At 43.3% G+C, this 12,573-nt stretch overlaps 1 long non-coding RNA gene across 1 annotated transcript in view; it reads left to right on the top strand.

Moving 5' to 3' along the window:
* LOC117870348 overlaps positions 1-12,573 on the top strand; it is a 28,429-nt gene that overhangs the window by 6,453 nt on the left and 9,403 nt on the right. Inside the window, exons 2-3 of the long non-coding RNA XR_004643963.1 lie at positions 8,188-8,294; positions 10,030-10,117. This is a non-coding gene — a long non-coding RNA (uncharacterized LOC117870348). The remainder of the gene's footprint in view (positions 1-8,187; positions 8,295-10,029; positions 10,118-12,573) is intronic.

Genomic DNA, 12,573 nt, shown 5'->3' with positions numbered 1-12,573 from the left:
GTGTGTGTGTGTATGTGTGTGCGCGCGCAATGCCTGACCAGAGCTAATCCCCAGGACAGCCAGCAGGAGGGCACTAGCAGTGAGTGACAGGTTAATTGAGAATGAAATCCCCAAATTCATAGACTCTTAGAATTTAAAGCCAGAAGTGACCACTGTGATCATATAGTCTGATGTCCTGCACATTGCAGGCCCTGGACCCTCATCCCCCCACTCCTGTAATAGACCCATAATCTCTGGCTGAGTTACTGAAGTCTTCAAATCCTTATTTAAAGACTTCAAGTTATAGGGAATTCATCATTTACTCTAATTTAAACCTGCAAGTGGCCTGTGCCCCATGCTACAGAGGAAGGCAAAACACACTGAGGGTCTCTGCCAATCTAACCTGCAGGAAAATTTCTTCCTACCCCAAACATGTTAATTAGTTGAGCTGTTAACATATAAGCAAGACCTATCAGCCAGACAGCTGGGAAATAATTCTCTGTACTAACTCGGAGCCCTTCCCATGTAGTGTCTCCTCTGTGGCTGTTAGGGATATTTGCTACTAACAGTCACAGATGGGCCATATGCCATTGTAGGCAATTTCATTATCCCATGAATTTATCAAGCTCAATCTTGAAATCTTGCAATTTTTGCTTCCACTGCTCCCCTTGGGAGGCTGTTCCAGAATTTCACTTCTCTGATGGTTAGAAACCCTTATCTGATTTCAAGTCTAAACTTGTTGATGGCCAGTTTGTATCCATTTGTTCTTTTGTCAAGACTGATGCTTAACTTTATCCCTCTGATGTATTTATAGACAGCAATCATATCTCCCCTCAGCCTTCTTTTAGTTAGGCTAAGCAAGTCAAGCTCCTTGAGTCTCTTCTTGGAATGTGGGTTTTGCATTCCTCTGATCACCCTAGTAGTCCTTCTCTGCATCTGTTCCAGTTTGAATTCATCTTTTTCAAACATGGGAGACAAGAATTGCACACAGTATTCCAGATGAGGGCCCACCAGTGCTTTGTACAATGGTAATAACACCTCCCTATCTCTACTTGAAATACCTCATCTGATGCATCCTAGGACAGTATAAGCGTTTTTCATGGCCACGTCATATTGGTGGTTCATAGTCATCCTGTGATCAACCAATACACACAGGTCTTTCTCCTCCTCTGTTGCTTCCAACTGGTACATCCCCCGTTTACAGCAAAAATTTGTCGTCTTAGTCCCTAATTGCATGACCTTGCATTTTCCAATATTAAATTTAGTCTCATTTCTATTACTCCAGTTTTCAAGGTTGTCTAAATCTTCTATGATATTCTGGTCTTTCTCCATATTGGCAATACCTCCCAATTTTGTGTCATCTGCAAATTTTGTTAGCACACTCCCACTTTTTGTGCCAAGGTCATTAATGAAAAAGTTAAATAAGACTGGTCCTAAGACCGATCTCTGAGGAACTCCATTAGTAACCTCCTTCCAGCCTGACAATTTACCTTTCAATATGACCTGATGTATTCTTTTCTTTACCCAGGTCCTTATCCACCTTACAGTTCTAGCATTAATCCCCATCTTTTCCAATTTAATAATTTCCCATGTGGAATTGCATCAAATGTCTTACTGAAATCCAGATAGATTAGATCTACTGCATTTTCTTTGTCTGAAAAATCAATCTTCTCAAAGAAAGAGATCAGATGGGTCTGGCATGATCTACCTTTTGTAAAACCATGTTGAATTTATCCCAATTACCATTTTCCTCTATGTCATTAACTACTTTATCTTTCAAAATTTGTTCCAAGATCTTGCTAAAAATTGAGGTCAAACTAACAGGCCTGTGGTTTATTGGATAACTTTCCCCCCATTCTTAAAAATAGGAACTATATTAGGAATTCTTTAGTCATAGGATATGACCCCTGAATTTACAGATTCATTAAAAATCCTTGCACATGGGTTTGCAATTTTATGTGCCAGTTCCTTTAATATTCGTGGGTGGAGATTAGCTGGTCCTTCCAATTTGGTCCAACTAAGATTTTTGAGTTTGACTTCCACCTCAGATGTGCTAATTTTTACTTCCATATCATCATTCCTATTAGCCACTCTGCCACTATCCCTAAGCTCATTACCCTTATTCAAAACTGAGGCAAAATATTTGTTTAGGTGATGTGACATGCCTAGATTATCTTTAATCTCTCCCCCCTGCCCACCCCATCATCAGTGCTTGGTGGTCCCAGTTCTTTCTTTGATTTTTTTAAAATTATTTGGCTATAGAACCTTTTACTATTGGTTTTAATTTCCTTTGCAAGGTCCAGCTCTGCTTGGCTTTTGGTAGCTCTCTATTTTTCCCTACACTATATGACCTCTAAAAGGTAGCTTTCCTTGCTGATCCTTCCAATCTTCCATTCCTTGTAGGCTTTCTGCTTTCTCTTAACAACATGTTTGAGATGCTTGCTCATCCACTTTGATCTGCAAAACTTCCCTACAATGTTTCCCCCTTGCTTGGGATGCAGACTTCAGATAGTTTCTGCAACTTTGACTTAAAGTAATTTCAAACCTCCTCCACATTAAGATCTTGAGTTCTTCAGTCCAGTCCATGTCCCTAACAAATTCCCTTAATGTTTTAAAGTTTGCCTTTTTGAAATCAAAGACCCTATTAGCAGGCCTTTTTTGTAATCCTTCTATTTAGTTTAAACTGAGTTAGCCCATGATCACTCATACCAAGGTTGTCCTCTACAACCAGTTCTTCAATGGGGTCCCCACTACTTACCAATGCTAAATCTAGAATGACATCACCTTTAGTTGGTTCAGAGAGTATTTGGTGAAGAAATCTGACAGTTGTCGCAACCAGGAATATCTGTGCTCTACCATTATTAGGAGCACTTGTCCTCTAATCAATATCTGGGAAATTAAAGTTTTCCATTATGACACAATTCCCATCAGTATTTATTTCATTACAATATTAAAGAGGTCTCTATCCATATTGGATCCTGGGTGTCTGTAGCATACCTCATGCACTATCCCAGGGGTACCTCAAGTAGCTTTTCTCCCCCAGGTGAGTTTGACTTAAACAGGTTCTGCTTTATCCAGTCCATCACTTCTAATTTCTTTTCAGTCTAGCTCATCAATAATATACAAAGCTAGTCCACCACCCTTCCCTTTATTTCTGTCTTTCCTGAACAGCACATATCCTTCAATACCTGTACTCCAATCATTAATAATATTCTACTATGTTTCTATTATCCCTATAATATCTGGTTTCACTTCCTACACCAGTAGTTCTAGTTCCTTCATTTTGTTATCTAGACTTCTTGAATTGGTGTACAGACATCTTTGATATTTCTGCTTGGCTTCACCCAGATTCCACACCTGACTAGGTACAGTCATTCTACTGCCAGTCTTGCCTACCTGACTGTTAGTGTCATGGGTATCAGCACTATCTTTCCTTTTGATGTCCATTCTACTGCTCCCTGTTGTTCCTTTCTCCATTGCTCTGTCCTCTCTTACTTGATTTTCCTCCCCCTCAATGTTAGAATCAGGCGTGGAGATTCCATGAGCATCTCCCAACTGTCTCCCATGAATTCCTAATTTAAAGCTCTTTTAATCAGTTGTGCCAACCTCCATCCCAGAAGTCTATTTCCCTCCCTACTCAGGTGGAGTCAATCCCATGAGAATTATCCTCTATCCATGAATGCCTCCTAGTGTTCGAACATCCCAAAGCCTTCCTTATAGCACCACTGCCTGAGCCAAAAAGAAGAACAGGAGTACTTGTGGCACCTTAGAGACTAACAAATTTATTAGAGCATAAGCTTTCGTGGACTACAGCCCACTTCTTCGGATGCATATAGAATGGAACATATATTGAGGAGATATATATACACACATACAGAGAGCATAAACAGGTGGGAGTTGTCTTACCAACTCTGAGAGGCCAATTAATTAAGAGAAAAAAAAAAATGAGTCAATGTTTGTAATGGCTCAGCCATTCCCAGTCCTTATTCAAACCGGAGTTGATTGTGTCTAGTTTGCATATCAATTCTAGCTCTGCAGTCTCTCTTTGGAGTCTGTTTTTGAAGTTTTTCTGTTGTAATATAGCCACCCGCAGGTCTGTCACTGAATGACCAGACAGGTTAAAGTGTTCTCCCACTGGTTTTTGAGTATTTTGATTCCTGATGTCAGATTTGTGTCCATTAATTCTTTTGCGTAGAGACTGTCCGGTTTGGCCAATGTACATGGCAGAGGGGCATTGCTGGCACATGATGGCATATATCACATTGGTAGATGTGCAGGTGAACGAGCCCTTGATGGTATGGCTGATGTGATTAGGTCCTATGATGATGTCACTTGAATAGATATGTGGACAGAGTTGGCATCGGGGTTTGTTACAAGGATAGGTTCCTGGGTTAGTGGTTTTGTTCAGTGATGTGTGGTTGCTGGTGAGTATTTGCTTTAGGTTGGGGGGTTGTCTGTAAGCGAGGACAGGTCTGTCTCCCAAGATCTGTGAGAGTAAAGGATCATCTTTCAGGATAGGTTGTAGATCTCTGATGATGCGCTGGAGAGGTTTTAGTTGGGGGCTGAAGGTGACAGCTAGTGGTGTTCTGTTATTTTCTTTGTTGGGCCTGTCTTGTAGGAGGTGACTTCTGGGTACTCGTTTGGCTCTGTCAATCTGTTTTTTCACTTCAGCAGGTGGGTATTGTAGTTTTAAGAATGCTTGATAGAGATCTTGTAGGTGCTTGTCTCTATCCGAGGGATTGGAGCAAATGCGGTTATATCTTAGAGCTTGGCTGTAGACAATGGATCGTGTGGTGTGTCCTGGATGGAAGCTGGAGGCATGTAGGTAAGTGTAGCGGTCAGTAGGTTTCCGGTATAGGGTGGTATTGATGTGACCATCGCTTATTAGCACAGTAGTGTCCAGGAAATGGACCGCTTGTGTGGATTGATCTAGGCTGAGGTTGATGGTGGGATGGAAATTATTGAAATCATGGTGAAATTCCTCAAGGGCTTCTTTTCCATGGGTCCAGATGATGAAGATGTCATCAATGTAGCGCAAGTAGAGTAGGGGCGTTAGGGGACGAGAGCTAAGGAAGCGTTGTTCTAAGTCAGCCATAAAAATGTTGGCATATGTGGGGCCATGCGGGTACCCATAGCAGTGCCGCTGACTTGAAGGTATATATTGTCCCCAAATGTGAAATAGTTGTGGGTGAGGACAAAATCACAAAGTTCAGCCACCAGGTTAGCTGTGACATTATCAGGGATACTGTTCCTGATAGCTTGTAGTCCATCTTTGTGTGGAATATTGGTGTAGAGGGCTTCTACGTCCATAGTGGCCAGGATGGTGTTTTCTGGAAGATCACCGATGGATTGTAGTTTCCTCAGGAAGTCAGTGGTGTCTCAAAGATAGCTGGGAGTGCTGGTAGCGTAGGGTCTTAGGACAGAGTCTACATAACCAGACAAGCCTGATGTTAGGGTGCCAATGCCTGAGATGATGGGGCGTCCAGGATATCCAGGTTTATGGATCTTGGGTAGCAAATAGAATACCCCTGGTCGGGGTTCTAGGCATGTGTCTATACGGATTTGTTCCTGTGCTTTGTCAGGGAGTTTTTTTAGCAGATGGTGTAGTTTCTTTAGGTAATCCTCAGTGGGATCAGAGGATAATGGCCTGTAGAATGTGGTGTTAGAGAGCTGTCTAGCAGCCTCCTGGTCATATTCCAATTTATTCATGATGACGACAGCACCTCCTTTGTCAGCCTTTTTGATTATGATGTCAGGGTTGTTTCTGAGGCTGTAGATGGCGTTGTGTTCAGCATGGCTGAGGTTATGTGGCAAGTGATGTTGCTTTTCCACAATTTCAGCCTTTGCACGTTGACGGAAGCAATCTATGTAGAAATCCAGTCTGTTATTTCGACCGTCCGGAAGAGTCCATGCAGAATCCTTTTTTTTGTAGTGCTGGTAGGGAGGATTCTGTGGGTTAGTATGCTGTTCAGAGGTATGTTGGAAATATTCTTTGAGTCGGAGACGTCGAAAGTAGGATTCTAGGTCACCGCAGAACTGCCTGAGCCATCTGTTGATCATCATAATCTTGTCGCACCTTCGTTCTCCTCCTCTAGTGACAGGTAGAATCCCACTGAAGATCACCTGAGCCTCCATTTCCTTGTTTCTCCCTCAGCCTGGCATAGCTTCCCTTGATTCATTCCAGTGAGAATGTATCAGTATCATTTGTTCCCACATGAAGGACAGTCAGTGGATTCTTTCCTGCTTCCATTAGGATCCTCTTCAGCCTCAGGTCCACATCCCATATCTTAGCTTGCAGCAGACAGCACACTCTTCCGTTCTCCGGATCAGTTCTGTTCTTCTTAGTAGGCCATCTCCAGTCATTTATACCTGCCTCTTCCTGTTGCTGGTGCAATTCTCTGACCTTCCTCCTTCTGTTCTTTCTTGGGCAAGTCTTTCCTTCTGTTTTCACTTGGACTTAAAGTTGCACCACAACTGTTTGTAAGGGTTCAATTCTGCACCCACTGTATTCAATGGAGTTCAAATTCAAAGAACTTCCAGTGTCTGAAGTCTCAGGCACTTAATGAATGTGTGTTGCCATAGCAATAAGTGCTTTAAAATGCTGATTGATAACTAGGCAGGTAGATTGGATTTTAATATTGGCGCGAAGAATAGGTAATGTTTTAAGTACAGAAATAGTCAGCGGGTAAGCAGTGCCTTAAGGGTAACATTTTCAAAAGTGACTTGAAGCAAAAATTATATAGTTAACTACCACATTGTTTGCCCAAGCAATTAAAAGAAATGAAATTATAATATAACAGATGCCATAAATCGCACCTTGCCTACGTGGCAAACAGTAGCATATAAGTATTGTCACATAGAAGGAAATACTCATTTTGTCACTGTGTAAACTAGCCTTATTAACTCTGCCATCATGGGGTCATTCCCTGAGTATAGACGTCAGCATTTTTTATGTCAAGGGACAATTAGCAAACAAACAAACAAAAAAATAAAAAAACCTGCCATCAGAAACCAGTCTAGTAAAAAAAAGCCTCAGAAAATCCATTGGTTTTCAATTGTCTCCAATTGGGCACTCAAAATTGCTAGTCACTTTGGAAAATCTTGACCATGGACCTCCCTGGGACTATGCCTGAAGTAGGGTACCATTCAAGGAAAACAAAATTTGGTCCAATGGATTTATGTTAAAGCTGATCTGCCCCCATTTCTCTGGACTCCTCTGTATGAGCATTGGTTTGCAAGGCCTTACACAAAACATGATGGCATTTCTCTGTTTGGATGGGAAATAAATGAGTTCCTGCTAGATAACTGAGTACTGAAACATCAGGTGATCAAGACCAATTTGGTTTATTCAAGTTGGGTTTCCCTGACTGAAGACATGTTACAGACAGGAAATTACCTACCTACATTTAGGTCACCAAGCTATCCACTTACACTCGGGTTGAGGTGCTTAATAATCTACAGGTCTTTTAAAGCCCCTCAACTCATTGTTTATTTCATATTACAATTTGCAGCTAATTGCATAACTTATTATTGTCCAATTACTATCAAATGTCAACCTTGCAGTTAATTGCTTAGACAGTTACATTTAATAAACTCCAAATTTGCAGCATAAAAAAGATCACAATAGTTTTGGCCAATGAAGACAATAACACTTTAAAATTAGGGCTGTCGATTAATCGCAGCTAACTCACACAGTTAATTATCCTGGGTTCTGGGCTGGTTGGTTTGTACAGCCTGGACTGAAGCTTGTGCTGCTGCAGTGTCACTGTTCCAGGACTTGAGCTAGCAAGATTAAAGAGCTCACAGGCAATGCCTGCAGAATAGACACGCCCTGCGTCTCTGGCCCATTGTGCCCCAGGGAGAGTCAGTGCCCCCAGCAGCCCTGGAGAAGGCCAGGTGCTGTGCCACGCTTGGAAAGCAGTGGTGCTGGAATCACATGGCCTTGCCCTCCCCGAGCACTAGGACTATGACAGTGAGTGTCCCTTCCGCCACAACAAAGGTTCTCATGTGATCTCCCACCTCCATTCACTCCCACACTGGCTGCACATAATGACACCCCCCCATATTGTTTAGCTTTCCCTGCAACTTGCAGTGATACAAAAGGAAGGGAAGGAACAGCCTGGTGTATTTCAAGGGGGAATAACGAGAAATCAGGTGTCCTGTATGTCTCAGCATCTGTGTCTATTTTGATTGCTGCTCTCATTTCAGATCAGCCCGTGACTTTCCCACATGAGCTACCAGAGGCATGGAGCTACGGGGACAACTCTCCAGCTGCTTGTTCTGTGCCATACTCCTAGCAGCAATTCCTTTTTCAGGTAAAAGCATTGTCGGTAAAAGCACTTCTCCACAGCACAAAATCCCTGGAGAGAGACCCCAAACCTGCACACATACTACAGCAACAAGAGGGGTTCTCCCATCACCGTAGTGAATCCATCTTCCTGAGAGGCGAAAGCTGGGTTGACAGAAGAATTCTTGCATCAACCTAGTGCTTTCAACACTGAGCTTAGGTCGGCTTAACTGCACCACTCTAGGGTGTGGATTTTTCTCCCCCCACCCCCAACCCCTCTGAGCAATGTAGCTGGGTCGACCTAACTTTTGAGTGTAGTCCTGGCCTGAGGAGTATTGGCATTGGCATGTGGCATTCTGGAGGCCAGGCAGCCGTGAAACTTGCCACTTACTGTGGAGACTCGCCATGATCTGAAATCCCCTGGAGAAGCAGGTGAAAAATTTCTTTGAACTCCAGCAGGAAAAAACACAGAAATTAGAACTGTGCCCTGAGTTAAAAATAAAGCCATAAGAAAGGGACAGTGCTGTTTTCCAGAAGATAGTCCCTTCCGAAACTCTCTCTTGTTGCTTTAGCTGTTGCTTCTTTGTCCATTGATGTGCTGAGTCCCCAGGGCCAGGGGATTGACCTAGCCTGCAAGTCAACAGGGTGGTTCCCCAAACCTGAACTCCACTGGGTTACAAAAAATGGGCAGGATCTGCAGCCTGTGACCAAAACAGAGCAGGATCGTGAACTTCTCTCCAGTGTTCTGAGCCATGTCACAATCCTGGGAGAGGAAACTGGAGAAATCAGCTGCGTTATCCAGACCAACCTGTAAGCGATGATTGGCCAATAGCTAATGTAGCAATACTTTTATGTAAAAAAAGGCTTCAGAGGTGATCCGGGGCAATTACAGGCTGAAATGTCTAACTTCAGTACCAGGCAAATTGATTGAAACCATAGCAAAGCGCAGAATTCTCAGACACTTGGATGAACACAATATCTTGGGGAAGAGTCAATGCAACTTTTGTAAAGGAAACTCATGCTTCACCAATGCTTTGAGTGAGTCAACATGTGGACAAAGGTGATGCAGTGCATACAGTGTAGCTGGATTTTGAGAAAGCCTTAGACAAGGTCCCTCACCAAAGGCTCTTAAGCAAAGTAACACATCATGGGATAAGAAGGAAGGTCCTCTCATAGATTAGTAACTGGTTTAAAGACAGGAAAGAAAGGGAAGGAATAAGTGGTCAGTTTTCAAAAGGGAGAGCGGTAAATAGTGGGGTCATCCAAGGATCTGTGCGGGGACCTGTGCGGTTCAACATCTTCATAAATGATCTGGGAAAGAAGGTGAACAATGAGATGGCAAAATTTGCAGATGTTCATGTTAATTCTGTTTGCTAACCTTTTTATTATCTCTCTTAGCCTAACTTTGCAAAGCTAGACGGCACTCTTGGTTAACTATTCTTTAGCGTAACTTAGAGTTTCAGGCCTATGTGTTAATAGATGTAATATGACAATTTTTTAAGGCTGTAGCCGCTCAATTCCAGAATTTCAGGGAGTGTTCTAGATATCAATGGGCAGAACCCTGTCAATTTTGGTGGAAATCTGCAAACTGGAAAGGGGAAATGGAGGCCACATGGATCGCCTAGCGCCTGGATAGAAGAGCTAGCATAGCACTTTCAACTCCTTCTATAATTATCTCTAGAGCAAAGAACCAGTTGATGGCATAAATAACACCTTTCAGCATAACAGCTCCCCCATCTCATCTTTGCCCTGTGTCCCAATAGAATTTAAAAATGGCGAAACACTGAGAGAGAAAGGAAAGAAGAGAGTAAGATTTTCCATCCCAGAAACCCCTGAGCAGAACACTGATAAGTCTGCATTCTTTGTTCTCTACTTTCAATAACACCAAAACGTTTATTATGATAGATTATGAGTAACATCATAATAAGAAAAGGTAAGAACCATTGGTGAACTTCAGTGTAGACACAAAATACAGCAACAGGAGGGGTTCTTCCGTCACTGTAGTGAATCCATCACCCTGAGAGGCGAAAGCTAGGTTGAGAGTAGAATTCTTGCATACAGCTAGTGCTGTCTAGCCTGAAAGAGAAAGAAAAGACGAGAGAAAGAAGAATAAGATTGTGGGGGTGGGAAGGTGGGAATGGGGATGCATCTGAAGAGAAGGGTAAGGGGGCTGCACCCAGGACCTCCCCTATGGAGGGGTCATGGGGCACTTGGCCTGGGGACAGAGTGGATGGAGGGACACACAGATTCCCTGGCATGGGGAAAGGTTGGGAAGCTGCAGGGAGCCCCTGAAATAGAGGGGAATGGGATGGGGTCCCACAGGGAGTTGTGTGCGGATGGACAGATGCAAGGAGCCCCTGGTGCGTGCAATGAGCTCAGCCTGCATAAGCTATGGACTGTGTGATCCCCCAACCCCTGTTTGCAGGGGCCTGAGGCATGTGAGGTGCTAAGAACCCACAACTCCCAGTGACTTCAGGGTAACCTCCGGGAAGCTGGTTAGCATGTGTGTAGAGTCTTTTCTTGTTTTCTTAAAACAATACTTCCTTAAACACAATGCACTTACCTATCACACCATTTGCCAAACACACACAAAAGAAAAGAAGTGATTAGCTAAAGGACACCAACAATCTCACTGTTTCCGCATAGGAAACAGATACAAATGATGCTTACAAGGTAGAGGAAATATTCCTTTTGTCACAATGGAAATTATTTGATTAGTACGATGTGGGCACACTCTCTTCTTCACTGGGGCTTCTGATCTATTTCCCACCCCAGTGCACATATATGAATGCACAGTTTTGAGGAAACAATGTGTAAAACATTTTCTTTCTTTTTTTCCCCCCAGAAACCTCTGAGGAGATCACTGGTAAGTCTGCATTCTTTGTTCTCTACTTTCAATAACACCAAAACATTTATTATGATAGATTATGAGTAACACCATAATAAGAAAAGGTAAGAACCTTTGGTGGTCTTCAGTGTAGACACGTACAACAGCAACAGGAGGGGTTCTCCTATCACTGTAGTGAATCCATCTCCCCGAGAGGTGAAAGCTAGCGTGACAGAAGAATTCTTGCATCAACCTAGTGCTGGGTTAGGTCAGTTTAACTGTACCACTCAAGGGTGTGGATTTTTCACCCCCCTGAGTAATGTAGCTGGGTCGACCAAACTTTTGAGTGTAGACCTGGCCTGAGCATTGGCATTGGCCTGTAGCATTTTGGAGGCCAGGCAGCCGTACAACTTGGCATTTACTGTGGAGACTCGCCATGATCTGAAATCCCCTGGAGAAGCAGGTGAAGAATTTATTTGAACTCCAGTAGGAAAAACACAGAAATTGGGACAGTGCCCTGATTTAAAAATAAAGCCATAACAAAGGGACAATGCAGTTTCCCTGAAGATAGTCCCATCCCAAGCTCTGTCTTCCTGTTTTAACTATTGCTCCTGTGTCCATTTATGTGCTGGGTTCCCAGCACCAGAGAATAGGCCTAGCCTGCAGGTCAACAGGGTGGTCCCCCAAACCTGAACTCCACTGGGTTGCAAATAATGGGCAGGATCTGCAGCCTGTGACCAAAACCGAGCACGATCATGAACTTCTGTTCAGTGTTCTGAGGCACGCCACTCAGGTGGGTCTGGGGAGGTATGTGGAGAGAAGAGTAAGGGGGATTCACACAGGACACCTGGCATGGAGGGGCCATGGGGCACTTGGCATGGGGACAGAGTATAATGGGAACACACAGAGTCCCTGGCATGGGGAAAGGTTGGGTGGCTGCAGGTTTTCCCTGAAATAGGGGGGAATGGGATGGGGGTCCCATAGGTAATTGTGCGCGGATGGAGAGATGCAAGGATCCCTGGTGCATGCAATGATCTCAGTCTGCATAAGCTATGAACTGTGTGACTTCCCCCAACCCCAGTTTACAGGGGCTTGATGCATTTGAGGTGCTAAGAACCCACAACTCCCAGTGACTTCAGGTAACCTTCAGGAAGCTGGTTAGCATGTGTGGGGGGTCTTTTATTGATTTCTTAAAACAAGCTTTCTTAAACACAATGCACCTATCACACCATTTGCCCAAACACATAAAAGAAAATAAGTGATTAGCGAAAGATCACCAAAAGTCTCCCCCTTTCTGCATAGAAAACAGACACAAATGATTCTTAGAAAGTAGAGGAAATATTCAGTTTGTCACAATGGAAAGTATTTGATTAGTAAAATGTGGGCACACTTTGTCCTTCACTGGGTCTTCTGATCTCTTTCCCACCCCAGTGTACACATATGAATGCACAGTTTTGAGGAAACCGTGTGTAATTTTTTG

This window comes from Trachemys scripta, unplaced genomic scaffold (assembly GCF_013100865.1).
Source record: "Trachemys scripta elegans isolate TJP31775 unplaced genomic scaffold, CAS_Tse_1.0 scaffold_26, whole genome shotgun sequence".
Taxonomy (NCBI): domain Eukaryota; kingdom Metazoa; phylum Chordata; order Testudines; family Emydidae; genus Trachemys; species Trachemys scripta.
Note: the sequence above shows the minus strand (reverse complement) of the source record. Positions and strands in the feature narration are given on the sequence as shown.